The 23658-nt window shown below is 45.5% G+C and overlaps 1 protein-coding gene across 2 annotated transcripts in view; it reads right to left on the bottom strand.

Annotated features, from left to right (window-relative positions):
* Positions 1 to 13927, bottom strand: part of LOC119808087 (dynamin binding protein) — a 98337-nt gene extending 84410 nt beyond the window's left edge. Inside the window, exon 1 of one of the 2 annotated variants that reach the window (XM_038320424.2) lies at positions 13864 to 13927. The gene's annotated coding sequence lies outside the window, so the exon portion shown is untranslated. Of the gene's footprint in view, positions 1 to 891; positions 914 to 13863 lie in introns of those variants that run through there. The other variant, XM_038320433.2, reaches the window with a different exon arrangement.
* Positions 13928 to 23658: the final 9731 nt, after the last annotated feature.

Consider the following 23658-nt stretch of genomic DNA (forward strand, 5'->3'; position numbering starts at 1 on the left):
TGGAGTGTTAGTTTCTTCATCTATAAATTAAGATAATAGTCCTCTACTTCACAGTGTACAACAAGGATTAAATCTGAAATGTCACTAAACATCTGGAACACCTCCTAACAAAAGGCAGATACTCAGAAAATGCTGGCTGGTTATGGGTTAGGGGGAAGAGTAGGGGCTAGAGGTGCTTGCTGTGATGGTGCCAATCACGGGGGAGGGAGAGGGACAGGGGAGGAGGACCATCATCACCCTGACTAATTGCAGCATAAATAATACAGCTGAAGCAGCGTTTCTGGGCGGAGCTAACTTCTCTAAACTGCAATTGTGTACTTGAGAAGAGGGAGAAATGTGACTCTGTGGTCACTGATCATGGGGAAAGAGCAGAGGACGTCCCTTTCTACCAGGAGTACGTGAGCTGTGTGTTCATAACAGCCACAGGGTTTGGCAGTCACAACAGAGATCCCTATGTGTGGGTCCAAGAAAGCCTTTGCCAAATACCTTCTGGGGATAAAAGGAGGATATGAAATTAATTTGTTTACTTACATAAAAAATGCCCTGTACTTCTAAGAAAGAACATCAGCTCTGCCATTAAATCATTAGACATAGCCATCTGCCTCCACCTGTCTTTTCTGAGGATCCTGCATGCTGCCTCCAAATCTCATTTAATTTTCCCTTGCTCCTCACACTGTGGCTAGGAAACCGCAAACACGCACACTTCTTTCTCTATGCCTGGGGTTCTTCCACCCGCCACCGGCAGTAAAACTCCCCCGCTGGGCAGAGACACCTTGTTAAGACATAGTCCCCACCACAGGTTCGGCCTCATCTCCTGCCATCCCCCTCCTAATCATGCACCCCATTGTCAGGCAAACCAAATGCCATCCAGCACGCTAAGGCCCCACGTACCTGTGCACCTGCTTGGCCCTCTGCCCAAGTGAAAACAACACAGGCAGATAACTGAGACACAGCAAAGCAACTGTCCTCACTGCACAGCAAGATGCAACGTGAGGTCAGGCGGGGTGGTGCACGCCTTTAATCCCAGCACTCAGGGAGGCAGAGGCAGGCGGATCTCTGTGAGTCCCAGGACAGCCAAGACAGCCATAGCTACAGAGAAAGCCTGTATCAAAAAACAAAAAAGACTGTATTTCAGCATTATAGTCACACCACCAGCCTGCGACCGTAGGTGGCCTTCACCTCCGTCACCATCTTTTGTATGCACTGATGCTTCCCTTGGTTAGGCATAGATAATGAGTATGTTTTTAATTTTTTGACTTTGATTTTTAGATTTTTTTTTCGAGAAAAAGTTTTACAGTGTACTTCATGCTAACCAGAAACTCACTGTGTAGCCCAAGCTGACCTCAAACTTGTGGCAATCCTCCTGCCTCGGTCTCCCAAGCCTTATGATTACAAGTGTGCCACCATGCCGACCTGAAGTGCTTCTTATTTTTCTCTCATCATTGCAAAGGGAGGCAACAGTGAGGCCGCAGGGCTGCAGCTTGCCCTGACTAACATCTGCCCCGCAAAAAGCCAATTTTAATTTTAAGCATTTCAAGTCATAATAAGAGACAACTGACCTCTCTTATATTCCTCTATGGAATATAAGAATAAACTTTGAGCATATTGGTCAAGTTCACTTGGAAGCTTTTCAGTGATTTGCCGTTAATTAATTCTTTAATAAGAGCAAATCTATTACTAGTATGACCAGTCTCCTTAGGGCTCTAAGCAGTTCACTGAATGTCCTTCTCTGTGTCTTAGTTTATTAACTATTTGACTTTAAGACTAAATGTGACACTATCTAAAATACTAACACTGTGTAACTGGAGGTTCCTCTCCCACCCACCAGTTCCTGAATAACCACTCTAAGGCTTAATATTAATTACAAACTGCTTGGCCTATCAGCTCAGGATTATTATTAACAAGCTCTTACCATTTAAATGAACCCATTTCTATTAATCTGTATATGGCCACATGCCCCATAGCTTACCAGTAATGCTTTGGCATCTTACTCCTTCAGCAGCTGCTGAGATCTCCCAGACTCTGCCCCTTTTTCCCCTATATCTTTGCTTGGATTTCCCATCTGACCCTATTCTGCTTGGCTATTGGCTAAATTGGCTTCTTTATTAACCAATGGTAATAAAACATTCACAGTATACAGAGGGGCATCACACATCAACACTGATATATTTTCTTCTTAGAACCTTTGAATCAATGACAGATCAATCTTCAACAGCATTCATGTGTGTTAACTTAACACTGGTTTGCTAACCTACAGAAGCATCAGGTGATGGACAGGCAAATGCAACAGAGCCCCCAAAGTAAAGGAAGAAAGGAAAGGAACCTGGAAGTCTTCATGTCCACAGTGATCCAGATACTAGAATTACTGACTCCAGATACCGGCAGCAAGAACCTGGCAAACTGAAATCTGTGGGTTCTGAATCTTCTGTATTAGCATCATGACACTCAGTCCTGAGAACTGCTGAGTCTCTAGGACCACAACAGGCACCTGTAGAGTATGATTCCAAAGCAAACTCACTCTCCCCTCACTACCCCTCCAGGGTCCTCAGTGCTTTCCCATAACAGATCAACACTGTCAGATGACATCCCAACAAGGTCCTGCCACTGAGCTCTGGGAATCCTTAAAGCAACACACAGTCCCTAAAGAAGAAAGCTAGAGGCCCCCACCCCACCCTCCACCCCAGCACTAGGGAACAGGGAAACTGTTACAAAATCCTTTCAAGGCACAAAGTGCTGATATAGAAATGGCTGGCTATAGATAATGTCACTCTCTGACACCTGGAACACTCTAGAAGACTCCTCAGAAATGACCTCAGGGCGAGACCAAATTATATGGGCCAGTGAATTCTATTTATAGTGATTGAGCAATTTGGAGCCTTTTGCAATGGCCATCAGATGAAAGGGTAAGTTGTAAGCTAACTCACTATAGAAACTAGAGTGAAATTGAGCCAACCGAGCTCTTTAAAAAAAAAAAATCCATATTGTAGGAAACATTAGGACAAATGGCCAGTTTCTTCAACAAACAGATTATAAGCAAAGTATTTTAATTTAAATTTAGAACAAACAAATTAAAGACTGCTTAAGAAATGGATTCGTTACAAACTCTGTCATTTTCTTGGATCTATCTTTTTAAATGAATTATTTAAGAAAATAATGGGGCCAGGGAAATGGCTCAGTTAGGCTATACAAGACTGATGACTCCCAGAAGCCACACAAAAGCTGGACTCAGTGGTACACACATCTGTATCCCAGCATGTCCCAACAGGGAAGAAGCAGTGCACATCTGTATCCCAGCGTGTCCCAACAGGGAGGCAGAAGGCAGATATAGGACCATCTCCAGAAGCTGGCAGCACAGCAAGCCTGGTTTATGCAGTAGTAAAAAGACTCTGTCTTGAGCAAGATAGAAGGGCAAGGGCCAGCACCTGAAGGTTGTTGTCGGACCTCCACAAGTGCACTGTGGTACATGTGAACCCACAAGAGACACACATAAGCAAACAAACACATATACTAAATTAATTAATTTAAAAAATGAAGGTGTATTTCTGTAATCCTAGCACTTGGGACACCGAGACAGGACCACCGTGAGTTTGAGGTTAACCCTCGTTGGCCTTGGTGCACCACAGCAAACAGCAGGGTCTCTGCGGATAAACTAATCCAAACCTTAAGGGTTTGTTTATTTATTTATTTATAAATAAATATAATCCAGCTCACAGCTGGATATTATATTCCATCATATCATGTCATCATATCATACTGGAGATAAGGTCTCCCCCATAAATCAGGCTGGCCTTGAACTTGCGATCCTTACAAGTGTGCACCACCATTGGTTCTAGCGTCCCTTCGTTTGAATTTGGACAGCTAATGAAACTCTGTAAATTGAACAGACGACATACCAATAATTAGAGTAAGACACTAATTGCCACATGTACTGTTACAAGACAGAAAGAGACCTGTCAACTGGGAGAAAGTGAAGAGACAGAAAGACATGCGTGTACAGGAGCAGCTTTGGATCAGGCCGGGGCAGCAGCGCGTGGGAACTGCCTGAGTAGCTGGAGTGATGAGCACTAGGCAGGGGCCATGGCCGCGGGACAGCATTATCACGACCTTGCAGCAGCTGACTGCTAACATCCCACACTGCGCTGTGAATGTGACTTCTGGCACAACAGCCCAGAGTGAGATCCAGAATAATACTTATTGTCAGAAACAACAGAAAAGATGAAAAAAAGTGTCTACTTTACTAGGCATGGGAGGAGAGAACAAACTAGAAAGAGGAGGTCATGGTGTGTGAGGCTGGAGAGTGAAGTACAGCTCGGCGCATCCATTGCAACTTTTTCTGCTGATGGGGCAGGCTCATTTACGCTAAAAGAATCTAGTCATGAGAACAATGCCCAGTGTGCACGCGGCCAGGACCCGTGGCTGAACGTCAGCACCAGCCATTCTCTCCCGGTCCCTCTCCCATCACAAATCCTTACTCTGCTTTCAGGAAAAGGCAGCATGCTCTTCCTGCCCCCAGCAGAGGCTGGCACAGTGGCAGTGTCTCTCTGGGTGGATGGTGTGCCTTGCTCTGTTCACATTCTGAGGGAGCAATGAAATCCCACTACCCCACCCTCACCTTAGAAGGAGGCTGGGGACCGTCATTTCTCATCCTGCGGGTTTCCTGTCTTTGGGTCACAAGACAGATTCACTTGTAGGGGCACAGTGACAGAGGTGCCTGGGATAACTTGACAGAAAAAAAAATCTTGTCTTTGTAGGGCGCTCTCTCTCTCTCTCTCTCTCTCTCTCTCTCTCTCTCTCTCTCTCTCTCTCTCTCGGGATTCCAGAAAGAGGCAAGGGTTAATGCAAACTGGAAATGAACACTCCAGCAAATCAGGAGAAAGGGATGATCATGAGGAGGAAGCGCTCTTGTGTGGAATTGAACTTGCTGACGACAGGAGTTTGCTCACTCCCTGCTCCTTACATGTCCATATAGGACAGCCCACAAGACAGGGATTAGGGAAACAAAATGACTATGTGGAGGTTTATTTTGGAGTCGAAAGAAAACAAAAAGCCAAGTATGTGATACTGTATACCTATAATCCCAGCACTTGGAGGCTGAGGCAGGAGGATCCTTGCGAGTTCCAGGCCAGCCTGGTCTACATAGCAAGTCCAGCAGGCCAAAGACCAGGACTACAAACTGAGACCCTGACTTGAAATGAAATGTGACGTGAAGAAAGAAAAACCAGGGACTGAATTGATGCTAAAGGGTAAAAATAATCAAAGCAGTATCTCCTGCTTCCAGATTTGGGACCCGTTCTGTCGGGCTCTTGACCACAGGTGCTTCATGTTCAACTACAATGCTGAGCTTGGTGTACAGTGCATGGTGGCTCCCTTGGGCTCAGCCAGGCGACCCACAGGCTTCTCTCCCCATACCTAAACCTAATCATAGCCTGCTACCCTCCTTGATCCTTCCCAGGGGGCCAAGATGAGATTAAGGTGAGCTCAGCTTATCCCTGAAAAAGGAGGAAGGCACTGAAGCTCTGGTTTAAGCACATCCCCTCCTCTACAACCAGATGGGAGTGAAATAAAGCTTTTAAGATATTGGCACCAAAGCCAGGATTATAAGTTTGCTTTTCTATATTTTATAAACTTTCTGTGTTTAATACATACAATTTTTTTTTTATAATGGGGGGATACCGATCTAAAGTGGGAGAGAAGGGACAATGGCAACAGCCCAGCAATCCACCAACAAGCATAACTGTCACTGGAGAGCCATCTGCGTCTCCCCTGCTAAATAACTGCAGTTTTCTCTTGAAATACCCTGAAGATTTACCCCTGGAGTAGAAACTGAGCCAGAGCAAGGGAACTGGTTTTTCGTGTCTTTATTGACACTGAGTAGTACAGCTGCAAAGCTCACCATGACCCTTCCTCCTTCACACAGCCTTTTCAGTTCTGACTCTCCACATCAGAAGGAAAAGTGAGAGCTCACTTGGAAACAAGTTTGCGTTAGACTCTTGGGATTTGACCATACATTAATAGGTGTAGAGTGCAGAAATATCGAAGTCTCTTATTTATGTTCTGCTAGTAACAACTTAACCATAACGCATCAGATTTGGGTTTGCAGCTGGAGTGGAGCCATCTTATTTCCTGGAGGAAAAATCTGGCAAAGTTTTCCATAAAGTTTAATATTTCTATCCAGCCATCCTTGATAGAAAAGCTCAATAAATTACAAGCAGGAGGAAACACCTGCTCCTGATAAAGGGCACACATATGAATGGAAGCCTTTATCCCAGCACTGGGATGAAGAAGCAGGTGGATCTCTGTGAGTTTGAGGCCAGCCTGGTCCATATAGAGTTCCAGAGCAGCTAAGGTAACATAGCAAGACCCCATCTAAAACAAAACCAAATCTATCAAATATTAAACAAATGAAAAACTGTCAAACAAAATGTGAAAAATTTGGGCTCACTCTTTCAGCCTCTCAAGGACGCATCTGGTGGAACATTCTGACGCAGTCCTGGAAGCCCTGGTCAACGCTATAAGAAAAGAGAAAGAAATAAGGTACAAGGATGGGGAAGAAGCTGTACAACCACCACTGTTTTAAGGATATTACTAACTACCTGGGGGGAGGGGGAGCTAGAGAAAACGAATGACACCCTGAAGCGAGGCTGACGCACAGGTCTGTTTAGAACAATCAGGACAAAAGATCTACAGACTCGGATCCCATGGCAACACCTTCCTCTGCTGCTGAGAGCCGGAGTGGATTATTTTATTACTATTACTGTTACTAGTTTTGAAATGCCCTTGGTAGACTCAGTCAAGCACTCACTGCACTGTGCTGATGGGTTCCCTGCAGAGGCTTCATGGCACCTCGAGGGGTTTTTGAAGGCACAGCATTCTTTGGTCAGATTGCACCAAGCCTGACTAGGACTATATTCACGTTAATATACAGTTTGTACCAATTTAAAGACATTCCAACTAGAGTTTTGATGAAATACTTTAGCCTTCTTTTCACAAAAGATTGACAATGCATAGTGTATGGAACACTATTGAAATTTTCAAGAAAATACAGAGTTGTCTACAGTAGCATCATCCTAAATCTGAGTGGGGAAGCTAAGCAGGGTTGAGTTTGGTTAGTACTTGGGTGGGAGATGTTCTGGGTGCTGCTGGTTTAAAAAAAAATAGAAAGAAAATACAAAACTGAGAAATACCAATTTCCTAATTTGTATATTTTGTAGTCCTACAAAGTAGGCCAAGGTTAAGTAATAAAAAAAGATAGTGCTCCTAATAAAAACGTTCACAAGTTTTCCTACAGAAATGTGTGCATGTTTCAGAACAGCAGAGTCAGAATTTAGTAGCTGGCACAGAAAATGAGAGAAAAGGCCACATTAGGCATCTTAAACTACAAGTTGCCATCTAGAAAATAAGAAATATGATTTGCTATAGGATCAAAACATAAAGTCTCAAGAACGCCCTTCTAGGGTTTCATGAAGGAGTTTCATAATGAAGGGCTGAGGACAGCTCGGCAGTAGAGCGCTTGCCTAGCATGCGCGAGGCCTTGAGTTTGGCCCAAGGTGCTGATGATGTACCTAGAGGTGAAAACTCGGAGACTGTGCCCAAAAGGACCGGGGAAACGTGACATGCACAGAGGGCATCATGAAGCAACGGCCGGATGCTAACATTGAGTTGTTCCAGAGAAGAAGCATCCAGGAGCTCCTGGTACCATTGTTAGAACTCTTCTGTTAGTTTTAAATTAATTCCAAGCTCTAAAAAAATGCTAGAAAATAAGATGAGTAAGTGGAAAGACATCTTACATGCTTTCAGGTAGAACACATCACCATTACAAAGATATCGAGCCTATTCAAAATAATCTACACATTTAATATAATCCCAATAAAAAAATCTCTCAAAATATAATTTCTGAGTAACTTAATGAATGTGCTCCAAATTTATAAGGAAAAGTAAACTTTGGTCCAGGAACAGTTACATAAACCTTAAAATGAATGAGTCGCTGTGCTGGCCATCAGAAGATGACTATGACATCATTATAATAAAAAGCGGAGCATCAAAACCGGGAGCAAGAACTACAGACCAGTGGGATAGGCATGGAGCTCTAGGACAGTATGCCATGGAGATCACAGAGAAGGGGACAGGGTACCATGGCTCCTACCCCTGAGAGATGTTATTAAAAAACCTGGCTCATCAAGTGGAGGAAAACAAGAATAGAGCTGGATGCAACGTCAATAAAATGTCTGTAAGAAATAAAGTCATAGAGGTGACCCAGAGATGGTATTTAAAAATTTTTAATTTCAATGTAATTTTTAATTCTCTCTCTCTCTCTCTCTCTCTCTCTCTCTCTCTCTCTCTCTTTCTCTCTGTGTGTGTGTGTGTGAGTGTGTGTGTGTAAGTGTGTGTATGTGTGTGTGTGTGAGTGTGTGTGTGAGTGTGTGTAAGTGTGTGTATGTGTGTGAGTGTGTGTGTGAGTGTGTGTGAGTGTGTGTGTGTGTGTGTGTGTGTGTGTGTGTATGAGGGCACTTCCTACGTTAGTCAGAAAAGGTATCAGGTTCTCTTTGGTGCTTAGGGGTTGCATGATGTGGGTCCTGGGCCCCAAGCTTGAGTCCTCTAGAAGAACAAGTGCTCTTAACCACTGAGCCATCTCTCCAGTCCCAGGAAGGAGTTTTTAAAACAAAAATTGAGATGCATAAACCTAGGTTAAATAACTTATTTGATAATATAAAATTAAGGATTTATTTTGACCAAAGAAAAACAAATGACAATAGGATAGAGCAGATGAGAAGATAGCATCAGAGTATAACCGCACCAAGGAGCATTTCCATTACAATCACTTCTGCACCAGTGACACCACAGATATCAACAGAATGACACAGAAAGAGCTTGCATTTACATGAAGCTGTATGTCTGAGAGATGCTCAAAATGACCAGTAAGACAAAAATACAAACAAGGATAACAAGCGGTCACCTTGAACTTACAAGGTCAGAAAAAGTCCACAAAGCTGAAGCTGGTGAAACATGAGGACACAGATACTTCTGGCAGGATGGGGATGGGGACAGCTTGTAGAAAGACTTTTCTGTCCCATCTGCAAGTTCCCATGTGAATATTTGTCACTTGGATTGGTTTAATAAAAAGCTAGACAGGAAGTATAGGCAGGACAGCCGGACACAGAGGAGGCTGGGAAGAAGGAGGGCAGAGTGAGCAGAGTCACCAGGAGATACAGAGGGAACAAGTCATGCTGTAGGACAGCCACAGGCCATACCGCAAAGCATAGATAAGAAATATGGGTTAATTTAAAATGTAAGAGTTAGCTAGTAACAAGCCTGAGCTATTGGCCAAGCAATTATAATTAATATTAAGTCTCCACATCAGTTATTTGGGAACTGGTGGATGGGAAAGAAACATCCAACTACAACAGCTATTGTAGAAATGAGTCTGGGATCATTTACTCAGTCTCAGTCCATGAAAGCTCATATGCAATAGGGTCCTTCTAAGTTCTCATCCCACAGAAAGGTTACATGGTTTTCTAAGCAGACACAGGAGAAGGAGTTCACTGCTGTAGCTACTATAGTGTTGGGGAGTAGGCCAACCTGGGCGCTCACCTGTTACACAGAGAACAGGCAACTGTGGCACATGAAGCAGGAGCACACACCCAATAGCACTCGGGGAGGAAAAGAAGAGCCACAGCACTAAAGTTAAAACACATAAATCAAATACCTCCACCTTGCAAGATCCTACTCAAGCAAAACACACAGTGAAATTGAAGAGAGCACCTGAGAGGTGCTGGAGCAATGGCTCAGCGGTTTAGAGCACTGGCTGCTCTTCAGGACCTGGGTTTAATTCCTAACACCCATATGGTGGGTCACCACCATCTTTAACTCCAGTTCCATGGGATCTGGCACCAGGCATGCATACGGTACACATGTAAGCAGAACACTCACTTATATAAAATAAATAAATCTCAAAAATGTTTAAAGAACACATGGGGCAGGGAAGTGGGATAACAGAACTGAAAACAAAAGAAATCCTTTAGACTGTGATAAAACAGCTGAAAAGGGGCTGGGCACGGTGGCGCACGCCTTTAATCCCAGCACTGCAGAGGAGAGGCAAGCGGATCTCCGTGGGTTCGAGGCTATCTATAGATGGAGTGCCAGGACAGCCTGGGCTACACAGAGAGACCCTGCCTCAAAAACAACAGCAACAAAACTCAAATGGACAAAATTTAGGGCTGTTTCCTTCTCGAAAGTTCCAGATTTCCCTGACAAAGATGCTCTGGCTGCCAGTCTGCGGGTGAGTGACAGCTTCTGATCCCAGTTCAGGCAGGAAGGGAACTTAGAGACTGGAAAGTTTGAAAGTGAGAAGATTCAAAGGAACTTTTTTTTTTTTTTTTTTTTTTGAGACAGGATTTAACCCATAGCCCTGGCCAGCTCCAGGTGGGTTGGTGTCAAGCTTTCAGGTCATCTGAAGCTTTTATGTTAAGAATCTCATCCTCCTCCACACTCTCCTTGTCTCCCTGAAGAAGTACTCCACATGACCCGAAATCTTAAAATTCTTGAGCAAGAGGGGACCCAATTATTCTGCAGATGAGGAAATGAAAGTCCAGAGAAGAATTCTGATTTAGGGTCACACAACCTTCTCTCTCTCTCTCAACCTCTTCAAATGACAGAAAAAAACCCCTGTAAAGGCTTCCCTCTTCCTCGGGGTGGAAGCCAGATCTTTTATAATGGCTATATTGAGGTGCTCTTTCCCACTCCCACCACCTCTTAATCTGCCACTCTCCCACGTCTTCCCTGCCTGGCTTCTGTGACCTTGTCAGCCCTCCCACCTACCCAGCATGCTCCACCTCCACCTCCTACTCTCTCAGTCAAGTCAGAGATCAGGCAACCTCTCAGGAGAGGCTCCCATCACTCTGTATAAAAAGTAAAAGCCCCTGAGCATCCTCCCCTTCCCGTATTCTATTTACACTGTCTAGAATTGCCCATGTATTCTGAGAACCGCTAAGCTTGCTTATGCCCACTGTCTCTCAGGGGCTGTACTTCACCAGGCCTTTGCCTACTTTCCTCAGACTTCCTCCCTGACTCCTACGGTAATGCCTGCCTCATAGAAGTGCTCCAAAAATACTTGCTGAATGAATGAATGAATGAACGAGCGAACGAGCGAACGAACCACTCAGGGTCAGAGCACAACCCTTGGACTCACACTCTGCACAAAGCTTATCGCGCTCTCAGTTCTTAGTGTCCACCTATCTTTGGGCTGCAGAAAAGACTTGCAAACCCAAAGATGAAATAACTCATTTTAGCTACTCTGCCTACTTTCTTGCTTGTGGCTGCTTTTTATTTTACTTATTATTTTTTTTTTTTTTAAAGACAAGGTCTCACTATGTAGCCTTGGCGGGCCTGAAGCTCACTACGTAGAAGGTGGCCGTGAACTCACAGAGATCTGCCTGAGGATTAAGGTCGTGAGCCACCACACACGGCACCAGGCAGCATGGCTTTCTGTTAAACGCCAAGGATTAACTGCCTAAACAAAAGTTAGCGCCCGGTGAATATAATAGTTCTTTCATGGCAGAGGGTGTGGGGGTCTGGCTATGGCTAGGACTTTCCATCTCCCCGCTCTCCAGGCCAGAGGCGACCTCAGAATGAGCTCCCGACAGCAAGACTGAGTTAGCCAGTCTTGAAATTATTCTATTCAGATGCTTTCACGGCCGGATATAATAGGAAAACATTCCATATTCATTGGCGTAGAGCTTTTGAGAAATATTCTAAATTAATTTTAAGAACACTTTAATAAGAAAATATGCTTGAGAATTTCATAGATGACCCTGTAATGGTGACAAGTTATAAGTGACATTAACTGACTTGTATTCTGTCCCAAAAGACAGAATAATAATCCTGGAAACATAAGCCAAGCTTTTTATCTGCCAGTAGGTAGCAAGTCTCTTCTTGTAGTCTTTGAATCATTCTTTACAATCCGTCCCCAAATTTAAGACTAAACAATCTGTAGCTTAAAATATTACTTTTGCGTTTACTTCAGCCCAGTACAGATCAAAGTGACCCAGAGGGTTGGGAACAGCAATGAATTTGAAGCACAGGAATGCACCATGCAGAAAGGGCTTCCTTCTAAGGCAGAAGAAGGAGTTCTGCTCTGAGACATCCCTTAGGATAATCTGCACACGTGGCCATTAAATATCCAAATGTAGTCTGCTCAGCCCCTTGGCAGGAGCGGAGCTTTCTACGTTAACGATGATCTAAAAGCTCGCATTAGCTTTCAGATCTTAAATGGTATCTCAGGATCCAGGACTTCCCGTCCGGTAGGAGAGAGAAAGTCCTGCAAGCTCAACGGGCACTCTGGGGGAGCCCTGCCCTGCCATGTGTGTGAAGGAGGAACGTGAAAGGGGTCTCTGCAAGCAAAGTGCTCAGAGAACAGGGTCAGAAAAGAGCAGGTGAGTGGGGGATTAAAAGACGAATAACTCATACATATTTGAACAGCATCTATAAAGACGTCAGCCAAAAACACGCATGATGTGACTGCGGCACAAAAGTTATCAGTTTGAGTCAGAATGTTCTCGACTGATTGGAAAAAAATCACCTGTGACAACATGTACCCCACTCCCACGCCAGACTTGGCGGTTCTGCACTACACGCCACGTTCTCAGTTCTAGACACTAACCCAGAAGCATGAGCAATGTGTGTGTGTGTGTGTGTGTTAGGGGGCAGGTTTCACTTATTTCAGCCCAATACTCATTATGTAAGTGGGAGAGTTGGGAGTAATAACGAAATTGAAGGTCTGCTATATGATAGTATAGAATTAATCCCCCACAATAGAATAATAGAATTACCTCCCCCCCCCCCAAACTTTACTTGTCACCAGGAGCGGGTCTATTTCAAGTTAACGCTCAAATGAAAGACGGTAGCAGTGGAAGAGGGCCTGAGAGATCATGTAGTTTAGCAGACAGAGTCCTGATGGATACACTAAGTTGCACAGTACAGCCTGGCTCTGCTTTTGCTTCGACTTTGTATCAATGCAGTACTAACTGAGAAATTAGGTCGGTGCGTCACAAAATTCGACTGTGGGTTAATCAGTTCTACCTGCATTGTGGCGGTTGACTAAGTAAAGCGGAGTCTGAACTATGCTTCCGACCTGTGCATCATTGTCGTACTAGCTTGTCACACACCACACTATTACTAATCAGGAAGTTTCACGAGGTACTCTGGTGACTGTAAAGGATTACTGTAAGACAGACCTAAAGGCAGGGTTACAGAATAACGACAGCGCAGAAACGTTCACTCTACATACAACGATGCTTTTCAGGTTGGTTTTTACATTCAACCCGGCACCCCCAACACTTCGAAGTTCTTAATACACATCAGATGCCGGCCTATTTGGTCATCCCAATATCCCTTTATTCAAGTGACAGACAGCACCACCCTCCTCTGACACACGGATGCCTGACAGTAGTGCAGCGTCCTGGGTACCTAAAAACTCCACTAAACCAAACCTGCATCTCCAGCTAAATAGTCCTATAGGCTTGCTTGGGAAACCATCCCTGCCTGCCTGTCACGCAATCCCGGCCTCGCATGCCCACCGGCAACATCAGCGACAAGGGACAGAACTGGGGCTGAGTCCTTCAGCTCCAGCCAAGAGGCAGCAGCGGTTCAGTGACAGCGTCTCAGCTGGACACCTCGGCCCCGCGCCCGCGCCCAGAACGGCCTCTAGGGCTGCGGGAGCCCCCGGCACCCTGCGGCCGTGCGTGAGGACAGCGAGGGCCCGCGGCGTCCCAGCCTCACGTCGCCGAGCGCAGTGCAACCCGGAGCAGCTCAGCCAGCCCCGCAGACGACCGTCCCCTCCACCCGGCCAGTACCCGGCCCAGCACCGACCTGCTCTCTACGCCCGGTGTTCCCTCCGCGCGCGGCCACTGGTGGCCCGGGCGGGCCGCGGTCACCTCCCCTCGGTGGCGGCGGCGGGCGGGCCGATCCGGGTGACTCCGCACCGCCCCGCCTCCCTCCGCGCCGCTTCCGCCCCGCGGCCCGCAGCTCCGCTTCCCGCGCTCGCGCCCCCTGGCGGCCTCCCAACCCTCAGCCCCGCCACGTCAAGGCCCGCGCTCCCAGAGCCCCTCCGGAGAAACTGTGGCATGGGCCGTGCGTTGCTCGGGCTAGGATCCACCTCCCAACCCCCACCCCGCGCACCCGCACCACCTCTAACCTAGAAAACTCAAATTCTCCGCTGCGCGATGAGCTTACTCCGAGGTGGAGGTCGGCCTCGAACCTTTGATCATCCTCCACTCCCCAAGGGCGGGATTGCAGAGGGTGCACCACCAAGTCTCTCCCCTCTTCCTATCTATTTTTTCCCCTCCAGAGCAAAGTCTCTCAGAACAATTTTGAGAATTTAAAAGCAAGGAATCACAGCCTACAGGATCCAGACACCCCCATTTTCTCAGACTCCGTGAAAGATTTCTGCTTGTAAAAGACCGCAAGTGCTTGGAGGTGTCGCTGCGATTGCCGGGCTTCACTTTCCGGTCAAGGGATCTATATCTAACTTTGATTTGAAGAATGCAGGCATCTTCTATGACTATGCACACATAGCTAAGATACGCCTTTATTTCAAAATTTTCGTTAGCTATAGTTTCTGGATTCCTCTACTCTTAAAAGATCATAGTAAACTAGACAGCATAAAATGTACCGTGTGGATGGTTTTAAAGCCCACAGCTCATCTGCTGTAGGTACCACCCATCTCCTGTCCATCACCAGGACCTTTTAATTTCCCCAGACTGACACTGCTCTCACCATAGAGGGACTCCCCACTCCCCAGCCCCCGCAATCCCTCCTCTCCAGTATCCTCAAGGCTTCCTCCACCAGGGACACCCTCATAAATAGAATCCTCAATACCTGTCCTTTTGGCATCTGGCTTATTTCAGATAGAGTGAGGTCCTACGTTTCTTCTGTGCTGTACTGTGTGTGAAAGAATTTCTTTCCTTTTTACTGCTGACTATATCTCACCGTCTAAATACACTACGTTCAGTTGATGCGCTTGTCCCCAGTGGGCATTTCAGTGGGGTTTCCCTTTTGGTTATTATGACTAAGGCTGTGACCCAAAGTGAACACCTATCTACTGGAGTTACTGCATCCAATTCTTTGGAGCAGGCATCTAGAAACTGCTGGGTCACCTATATTATTCTCCTCCTTTGCCATCTGAACACTGAGGGAAGAAAATTTTGTAGTAAAACATAAATATTCCATATTTTTATTTAAAAAAATAGCAAATGCTTCAGTCGCCCGTGAAACAATGAGCTTGCCTCTTCCTTTTCAAGTAACGCAGAAAATCTATTACCTAGAGAGATAATAACCGTTATTCCTTTTTTTTTAAAAAAAAAAAAAAGCAGGTTCTCTATCTATTTTGTGGCTCTGGCTGTCCTAGAATTTGCTATGTAGACCATGCTGGCCACAAACTCCCATAAATCCACCTGTCTCTGCCTGTGCTGAGCACTGGAGTTAAAAGTGTGCACCATTATGCCTGGCTGATAAAAGTTGTTATTACTAACTAACCACAACTGTGTTTTCTGTGTATACACTTTCCTCATGTGGCTTAGAGCCAAGCATTCCTTATGAAAGCCAGATAAACTAAAAGCCAAGATTCCATTTTGAAATTAAAACAACATTGGAATGTTTTAACTCAGCTCTATCTAAACTTCTCTTTTTAACATTTATTTATTTACTGGGGTAGGGGACACTTGAGGCAGGGGTTTCACGAGGAGGTTGGAAGACAACTTCTGGGAGTCAACACTCTCCTACCATGTGGCCATGAGGCTTGAGTCATCTCTCCGTCCCTAATCGAAACATGCTCCTTTCTCCTAAGGGTCAGGTCCTGAAGAACCAGGCTATTGCCTCTCAGAGATGGGTTCTTTGGTTGGTGCACTGAAGTTTGAGGCTAATTGCCTGAGGGCATCACCAAGGTCTAAACCACGACTGGTGTAACACTCTTCTGAGGCAGGTGAGTACAGGAATGGTTTGAGGCCCCGAGACTCCCATTTAGTCTGGGGCTCCACATCCCCTTGTAATAGTGCACACCTGCCCCATCTCCCAACCATAGTTTACATTTCCAGACCTGGAACCGGTAACAATCAAATAATTTCTATTCAAGTATATTCCCAACATATCCACCTATAAAGAAGAAAAAGGGGGGAGGGGAGCTGATCTGGCCTGAACTGGTTTTATATGTTTCCAGTAAGGTGAAGCTGTATCCTCCCTTTTAGAGAGAATCTCCTACTTACCAACCGTTTGCGCATGATGCAATCCAGGAAGAGACAGACATGCACAATAAGAAAAGTGAGTATATGACCTAATCTATCAGTCAAAAGAGAACCACCCAAAATACACCCTTTGTTGACCAACCCCTCCTTCCTGTAGGCCATGTGGAGAGCCAGCTGCTGCCTGGAGCCCTTAAACACTCTCTCCTGGGGCCCACTGACAATCTTGGCAGGGGATCTCTCCCTAATCTGTACTCTTACTTGGCTCTGAATAAAGTTATTTTGCTTCTTTTGCAAATCTGTGCGATCCCTTGTTTTCAACCCTTTGGATAAGAGGCCAAGAACATTGAAACATCCAGTCCACGGTAATTTTTCCTCTCATGGGAAACTCACTGCACTCTTGACACAGAACAGGGCTGTGCTGGGCATTTGGGATTCAGTCTGCCCAACAGACAACAGGCTCCCTGCCATCCTGGAAGTCATATTCCACAGTGATGTGACAGGAAATAAATTATTTACCAGATCAGCATGGAGTGGAGAACACTGTAAAGAAAACAAGCCAGGGGACATAACAGATTAATGGTGAAGGATTAACCCCTGATGCCCTGGGCGCCCGTTGCATCTAAGAATTAACTTCTCTCAGCTACAGCAGGGTTGACAGTTGTCGCAATAGTCCTTGAAGGAATGGAAAAGGCAGTTACTCAACATATCTCTTTTTTCCTTTTTGGTGCTCAGATGAGGAATCTAGCTAAAATCAAGGGCGAGAGGTTTCATTGGCCATAAAGGTGATGGGGAAGAGTCTCTGCGAATGTGTTATTTTCTGAGACCAAAATGAGGAAGAATCAGCCTTGCACAGAGCTAAAGCAGCGCCTTTTAGGTAGAAGAAACTGGTAAGTTCTGAAGCCAAGAGCAACTTGGCAAATTTCAGAACCACAAGCAGGTCTGGTGTGAGCAAGCAACTAGAGAATCATGAAATGAAACTAGAAAACACACGGGCCAGCAAGATGGCTCAGCGGGTTAAGGTGCTAGCTGCCACCAAGTCTGAGGACCCGAGTGTGCTCCAAGGAAGTTGCCCTCTGACCCTTACATATGCACAGGAACACTAACTAAGTAAATAAAAACAATAGAAAGTAAGCAGGAGTGAGGGTCATCCTGAGTCTAGCAGGCCGTGAGAGGCTGAGTTCTATAATCAGTATCCTCAGTTGAGAAGACTGGAATAAACTAATCAGAAGAGATCTATGTAGGACCAGGGATATAGCTTGGCTGTTCGAATGGTTGTCCAGCATGCCTGACTGGCCAAGGTGGCACATACCTGTAATCTCAGTACTCAGGAGGTGGAGGCAGGAAGATCAGAAGTTCAAGATCACCTTTGGCTACATAAAGAGTTCAAAGCCAGCCTAGAGTACACGGGACCCTCCTGAAAGGCAGGAGATAGATAGAGAGGGTTGTGATGGGGTTGTCTTGAAAGACAAAAGGTCAAAATGTAACATTAAAACTTATAAACAGAGAGTGGAAAGATGGCACAGTTGGTATGAGCACTGGCTGCTCTTCCAGAGGACCTGGATTTGAGTCCCAGCACCCACATGGCAGCTTACAATCATCTGTAACTCCAGTTCCAGATGATCAGATATGTCCTTCCAGACTCTGCTCAAATCAGGCATGTACATGGAGCACAGACATACATACAAGCAAAACACCCATACATATAAAATAAAAACAAAAAATCTTTTTAAAATTTTATAAATATATGCTTCCTTCTGCCACCAGTAATTTTCAAGAAGTCAAAACATAGAATGTTTGTCAGCTTTGGTGACCCCTGCCTGTTAGGATGCTCTGGGTCTGAATTTTCACTGTCCTTGGGGGGACACTGCTGAAGAGCAGCTACTCATTGGCTTGGCCCCACAGCAGAGCCTTTTCTTGCATGTACCGGGTCATAGCCATAAGCCGATTAGAGGAGCAGGCTGCTGAAGCTGCCTCTCACAGGGTACAGGCAGGTATTAACCTTGGAGCAGCTAAATAGCCATTCTAAGTCCTATTCCTAAGAGATGCTCCAGAGCTTAGTGGTGTTCTACAGATGACGCAGGCTTGCAACTTCAAATGCCAAGAAGAAAGAGGCATCACGAGGAGATTTTTATGGACTATTCATAGAAAGGGAGTCAGACACCTGGAAGGGGGGTCCAGGACAGAGACAGTGGAAGAGGAGCCCCCGGGGAGGATGGGGATGGGAAGGGAACACAGTGCTCCCTCAGAGGGTGGAGGAGTCTAGGATGCTTTTGACACAGCCACTTCTGTTTGGAGGACTTGGGCAAGAGCAGGACCAGCTCATAGCAGTGATTGCCAACCTGTGGGTCACGATCCCATTGGCAAATCTCCATCTCAAAAAAATATTAGTCATACCATCCATAACAGTAGCAAAATTACAGTTATAGGAGGTACCAACGAAAGCAAGTTTACTTGTTGGGGTCACCACAGCATGAGGAACTGTACTACAGGGTCTCAGCTTAGGGAGGTTGGGAAGCCCTGGTGCAGGGAAACATAACAAGCTACACTCAGGGGCTAGAGTGATACCAGTTCCTACCGTGTTCTTAAGAAAGCTGCCTGCGAGGAAGCCTTTAAGTTATGAGGAACAAAGCAGAACTGTACCCACTTTCTTTTTAGGGCCTCCTGATGCTATGCAGAAGGCCTGCTGTTCTTCTCATCTGCTTGTGGAAGCTTCAAATTTCATCACAGGAAAAAGAAAAACCAAGCCAGGCGTGGTGGCACATGCATATAATCCCAGCACTCGGAAGGCGGAGGCAGACTCGGATCTCCATGAGTCTGAGTCCACCCTGGTCAAGATAGAGCGTTCCAGGCAGCCTCGGCTACATAGTGAAAAAAAAAAAAAGCATGTAAAAAAACAAAATAAAGCCAGGTGGTGGTGTCACACGCCTTTAGTCCCAGCACTTGGGTGGCAAAAGCAGGCAGATCTCTGTGAGTTCAAAGCCACAGATCTACAGAGTTACTTCTAGGACAGCCAGGACTGTTACACAGAGAAACCCTGTCTTGAAAAACAAAACACAAACAAGCAAAAAAAAAAAATAGGCAAACAAATGGATCGCCTTTAATACAAATACCCACCATAACATACCAAGCCTGCCTGAACATATGAATGCTGAACTCAAGCAATGTTTTTTAAATTTAATGTTTTTCATTTTATTTTTATGTGTATGAGTGGTTTGTCTGAATGTCTTTTTGGGTACCAGATGTGTACCTGATACCTGTAGAGGCCAGCAGAGGACATCAGATCCGCTGAAACTAGAGTTATACAGTTGTGAGCTGCCATGTGAGTGCTGGGAATTGAACCCAGGTCCTCTGGAAGGAGAATCAGTGCTCTTAATCACTAAGCCATCTCTCTAGTCCCAGAAGTAATATTTCTTTTAAAAAATCATTTTAGGAACCTGCCAAAGATATATCACTTCCTAAATAAGCATCTGGCAATGTAGAAGCTAAAATACTGAAGACAACGTTGTTTTTATTTTATGTATATGAGTGTTTTGCTTGCATGTATGTCTGTGCACCACTTGTGTGCCCGGTGTCTAATGAAGCCTGAAGAGGATGTTGAATTTTTAGGACTGGAGTTACAGATGGTTGTGAGCTGTCATGTGGGTACTGGGGATTGAACTCAAGTCCTCTGAGAGAGCAACCAGTGCTCTTAATCACTGAGCCATTTCTGTAACTCCTGAAAACAAATTTATAGAAATATTTATTACAACCTGGTTGTATATAAAGACTATAGCATATATTTATATCCTTATTTTTCTTCTTTATCAGTGAGAAAAAAATATTTCTTCTAGAATCAGAACCAGGATTCTTCATTTGAGTAGAATTAATTTTTTTTTGTAAAAGAGTAAAATCTTAGTGGTTATTTATTTTTTGTGTGTGAATATTTGCACGCCGGTGTGCACCACAGTGCTTCTGTGGAAGTCAGAGGACAACTCGCAAGAGATAGATCTCTCCTTCCATCCCGTGGATTCCAGGCGTCTGCAGGCTCCTTCATCTGCACCCCATCCTGCCCTTTCACCTCGACAGCGGGGCGCAACCTTATAGCTTTGCTCTGACCTGCGGCCACTGCTGCGCCCATCAATACAGACTCTACATGTTTCTCAGCTTCCTCGCTGTACAGGACTCCAGAAACCTCCCGAACTCTGCTATGGCCTCTTAACCCTTTAGAGCCATTCTGCAACCTACACATATGCAGGTGGGCATAGATGTATTTACTGAATGAAGTATAATGTGTGATCTGAAAGTTAATATTAGCAATTAAGATTGGAATCAAAAACTTGTGTTATTGTTTAATGATACCAGTGTTCTATGACACACACACACACACACACACACACGGCCTCCATCTTCCAGGAGTGGCAGATAGCCACAGACTGACCAGCGAGTGTTACTGTGATGGTCTGTGTTGTTGGAAGTCACACCCAGGTAAGTATGTGTGTGACCGGAGTCAGATCTAGTCTACTTCTAGGCTGGGAGGACATGAGCTTATAGAGCTGTCAGTCACCTCCCCATCACGGGAGAACCTGAGAGAGAAAGTCGCCAAAGCCAAAGACACTAAGAAGTGGAGAAATTTGAGACTACAGGACTGGGGCACCCGATCCAAATGTGTGTGAAGTCCTCACGCGCGCATCTTTAGCTGCCGAAGACACTAATGTTAAGCAGAAATGAAACACTTACCGTAGCATTATACTTTTAAAAATATTTTATTTTGTTTATTGATCTATTTAGTTTTCATTTGAGACAGGCTCTCACTGTGTAGCTTGGGGTGGCTGAAATTACATATGTGGACCAGGCTGGCTTTGAACTCACAGAGACCTACCTGCCTATCAGTTGCTGGGATTAAGGTATGTGCCCCCAATGTCTAGCCAAAACGTTTTTTTTAACCTTTTTTTTTTTACTTATGTGTCTGTATGGTGTCTGTGTGTGTGTGGGGGGGGGGGTCCCCAGAGCTGGAGTGACAGGTGGGTATGAGCTCCCCGATGTGAGTGCTGGGAACTGAACCCAGGTTCTCTGGAAGGGCAGCAAGCTCTCTTAACCACTGAGCCATCTCTCCAATCCAGGCTCATGACTTTTAATGTTAAGACTATAGATTGCCTAACATGGGACATGAAAGCAGTTATGAGTTCAGGAAGGTGGGGGGTGGCAGGTATATTTCTTCTAATTGGCCTTACTAGAAAATTAGCAAGTTACTCCAAAATAGTTAGTGGATCCTTTGACTTGCCATTAAAACTTTTTATTGGTCTGTGAATAATAAAGTAATTTTATTGGTTAGCTATAAACTACAGTGTATATAAATATTCAAGTACTTTGGAAGAGTACTTGAAGAATTGTGGTCCTGTTATTTCTTAGCTTATTTTGCTTGATCTGACTTCAGAAAGGGTTTAATGAGGATCATCAACTCCTTTGATCTCGTGCTCAGCGTGGTGTCTCCAGGCCCAAGGCCTGGCTGGGACGATCTATAGGAAGTCAAAGAGACCTTTTCCCTCCGCATGAGCAGAATATGGAGTCAAGAAAGGGTTTTATTTGTCTGTTCCCAGGACTGTATGTAGAAGGCCAGCAGGGTGTGAGCAGAGACAAGCAAGGGCCCACCCTGAAGCTACTCTCGGCTTCCAGAGCCTGGGCTGCAGGCGTTCTGGGCCTCAGCAGACTATACCTGCATCCCAGCCATGGAGAACTTAGCCAGGGTGTGAGGGAAAGGAAAGTAGGGAATACCCAGGAAGGGAAGGGACACGGTGAGGATCGGATCCATCGTTTCATCGAGGACAGATGACAGGCGAAGGGGACGCCTTTGTAAACGGTGGAATTTAATTTTTAGGAGAAGGGAGAGGACACGTGTTGGCTTAGGCATCTGTCCAGCGGCGTTCCGCAGGGTTCGAGGGTCTGAATGAAACCAGTGTTTGAGCAACCTGAAGTCTGACTCCAGGAGGGAGAAGGACACCGGGGAGTGCAGGCTGTGTGCTGGGAGGGGGCATAGCGGGACAGATGATCCTTTCCAGGCAGTCAAGCTTGCCCAGAGTCACGACCTGCAGACTGTACTGGGGACAGTCAGGCTCACCAGTGTTTCCATTGCTGTGGACAAGGGAGTTTTACCAGCTCACTCCTGACCAGGCTCTGTGGTTTGGATGCTATGCTGTGCCAAGCTGAGTTAGACTCCAGCATGTTGATATGGCAGGTGGGGAGACTAGAGCATACCCCTCACACACCAGATACACACATGGATGCACACATGTCCCTTAGGTCCAGGAGATGCAGATGCTAGAGACAGATCCCTGCTACAGGAACCTTGGGCTTATGACTTCTTCAGCCTGGGACCCTTACTGCTCTGTTCTTGGTGAGCCTGCCCTGTTCTCCTTTTCAGATCAGCTGAGTAGGTGATGCTGTGGTGTTCTAGAAAGGAATACAGGGAGGCTTACAAGACCTGCTCAGATAGGTCGTCCTTAATCATCCAGCCTCTTCACTTCCCTGGCTTTTCATCTCTGGGCTTCTCTGTAAACGGAGGCTTCCCTGTCCCGCCCGGTCCCTCGGCCACTTTTAAAGTAATCTCTCAGAGGCTTAATATTAATTACAAACTGTTTGGCCTGTAGTTCAGGCTTATTACTAACTAGCTTTTACAATGGATATTAACCCATTTCTATCAGTCTATATTTTGCCATGTGGCATTACTTGTTCTCTAATATATCTTGTAGTTCTAGCAGCATCGTTGGCATCTTGTTTCTTGGGCAACTGTCTTGTGTCTCTCCCAACTTCGTTCTTCTTTCTCCCTGCATCTCTGTTTGGATTTCTTGCCTATCTCTATCCTGTCTTGCTATGGGCCAACTCGACTGTTTTATTAACTGATGGGAATAAAACATATTCCCATCATCCAAAAAGGTTATCCCACAGCACTTCTCATTTCAGACACAAATTCTTTTTGATGTAGTGGATTGTTTTTGTCTTTGTCTCTTCCTCCACATTTGCCCAACCCCCCAAAAGGTAGAAACCACATCTCTCTGGTGTGTCCACTAGATCTCCCGGCCATCCAGACAGTGTCTGTCTCACGTGTGAGGCACAGCTGTCTACCAGGTGAACAGGTGCACCAACAGTCTCTCTCTGTCCCTGGCTACACACAGAACACTTTCTAATAAAAAAGATCTATTTGTATGTGTCTGGGTGTTTTTGGTCATGTGTATGTCTGAACATGTGCATGCAGTGCCCATGGTGGCCAGAAGAGGGCATCAGATGACCTGGAACTAGAGACGCAGATGGTTGTGAGGCACCATGTGGGTGCTGGGCACCAAACCCCAGTCCTCTGGGAGAGCTGCAAGTGTGCTTTTACCTCAGAATCACCTCTCCACCCCTCCCCCAACACTTCTGACATCAAATACGATTTTTTCCCCTACACTAACAA

The sequence above is a fragment of the Arvicola amphibius genome, chromosome 1, assembly GCF_903992535.2.
Source record: "Arvicola amphibius chromosome 1, mArvAmp1.2, whole genome shotgun sequence".
Lineage (NCBI taxonomy): Eukaryota > Metazoa > Chordata > Mammalia > Rodentia > Cricetidae > Arvicola > Arvicola amphibius.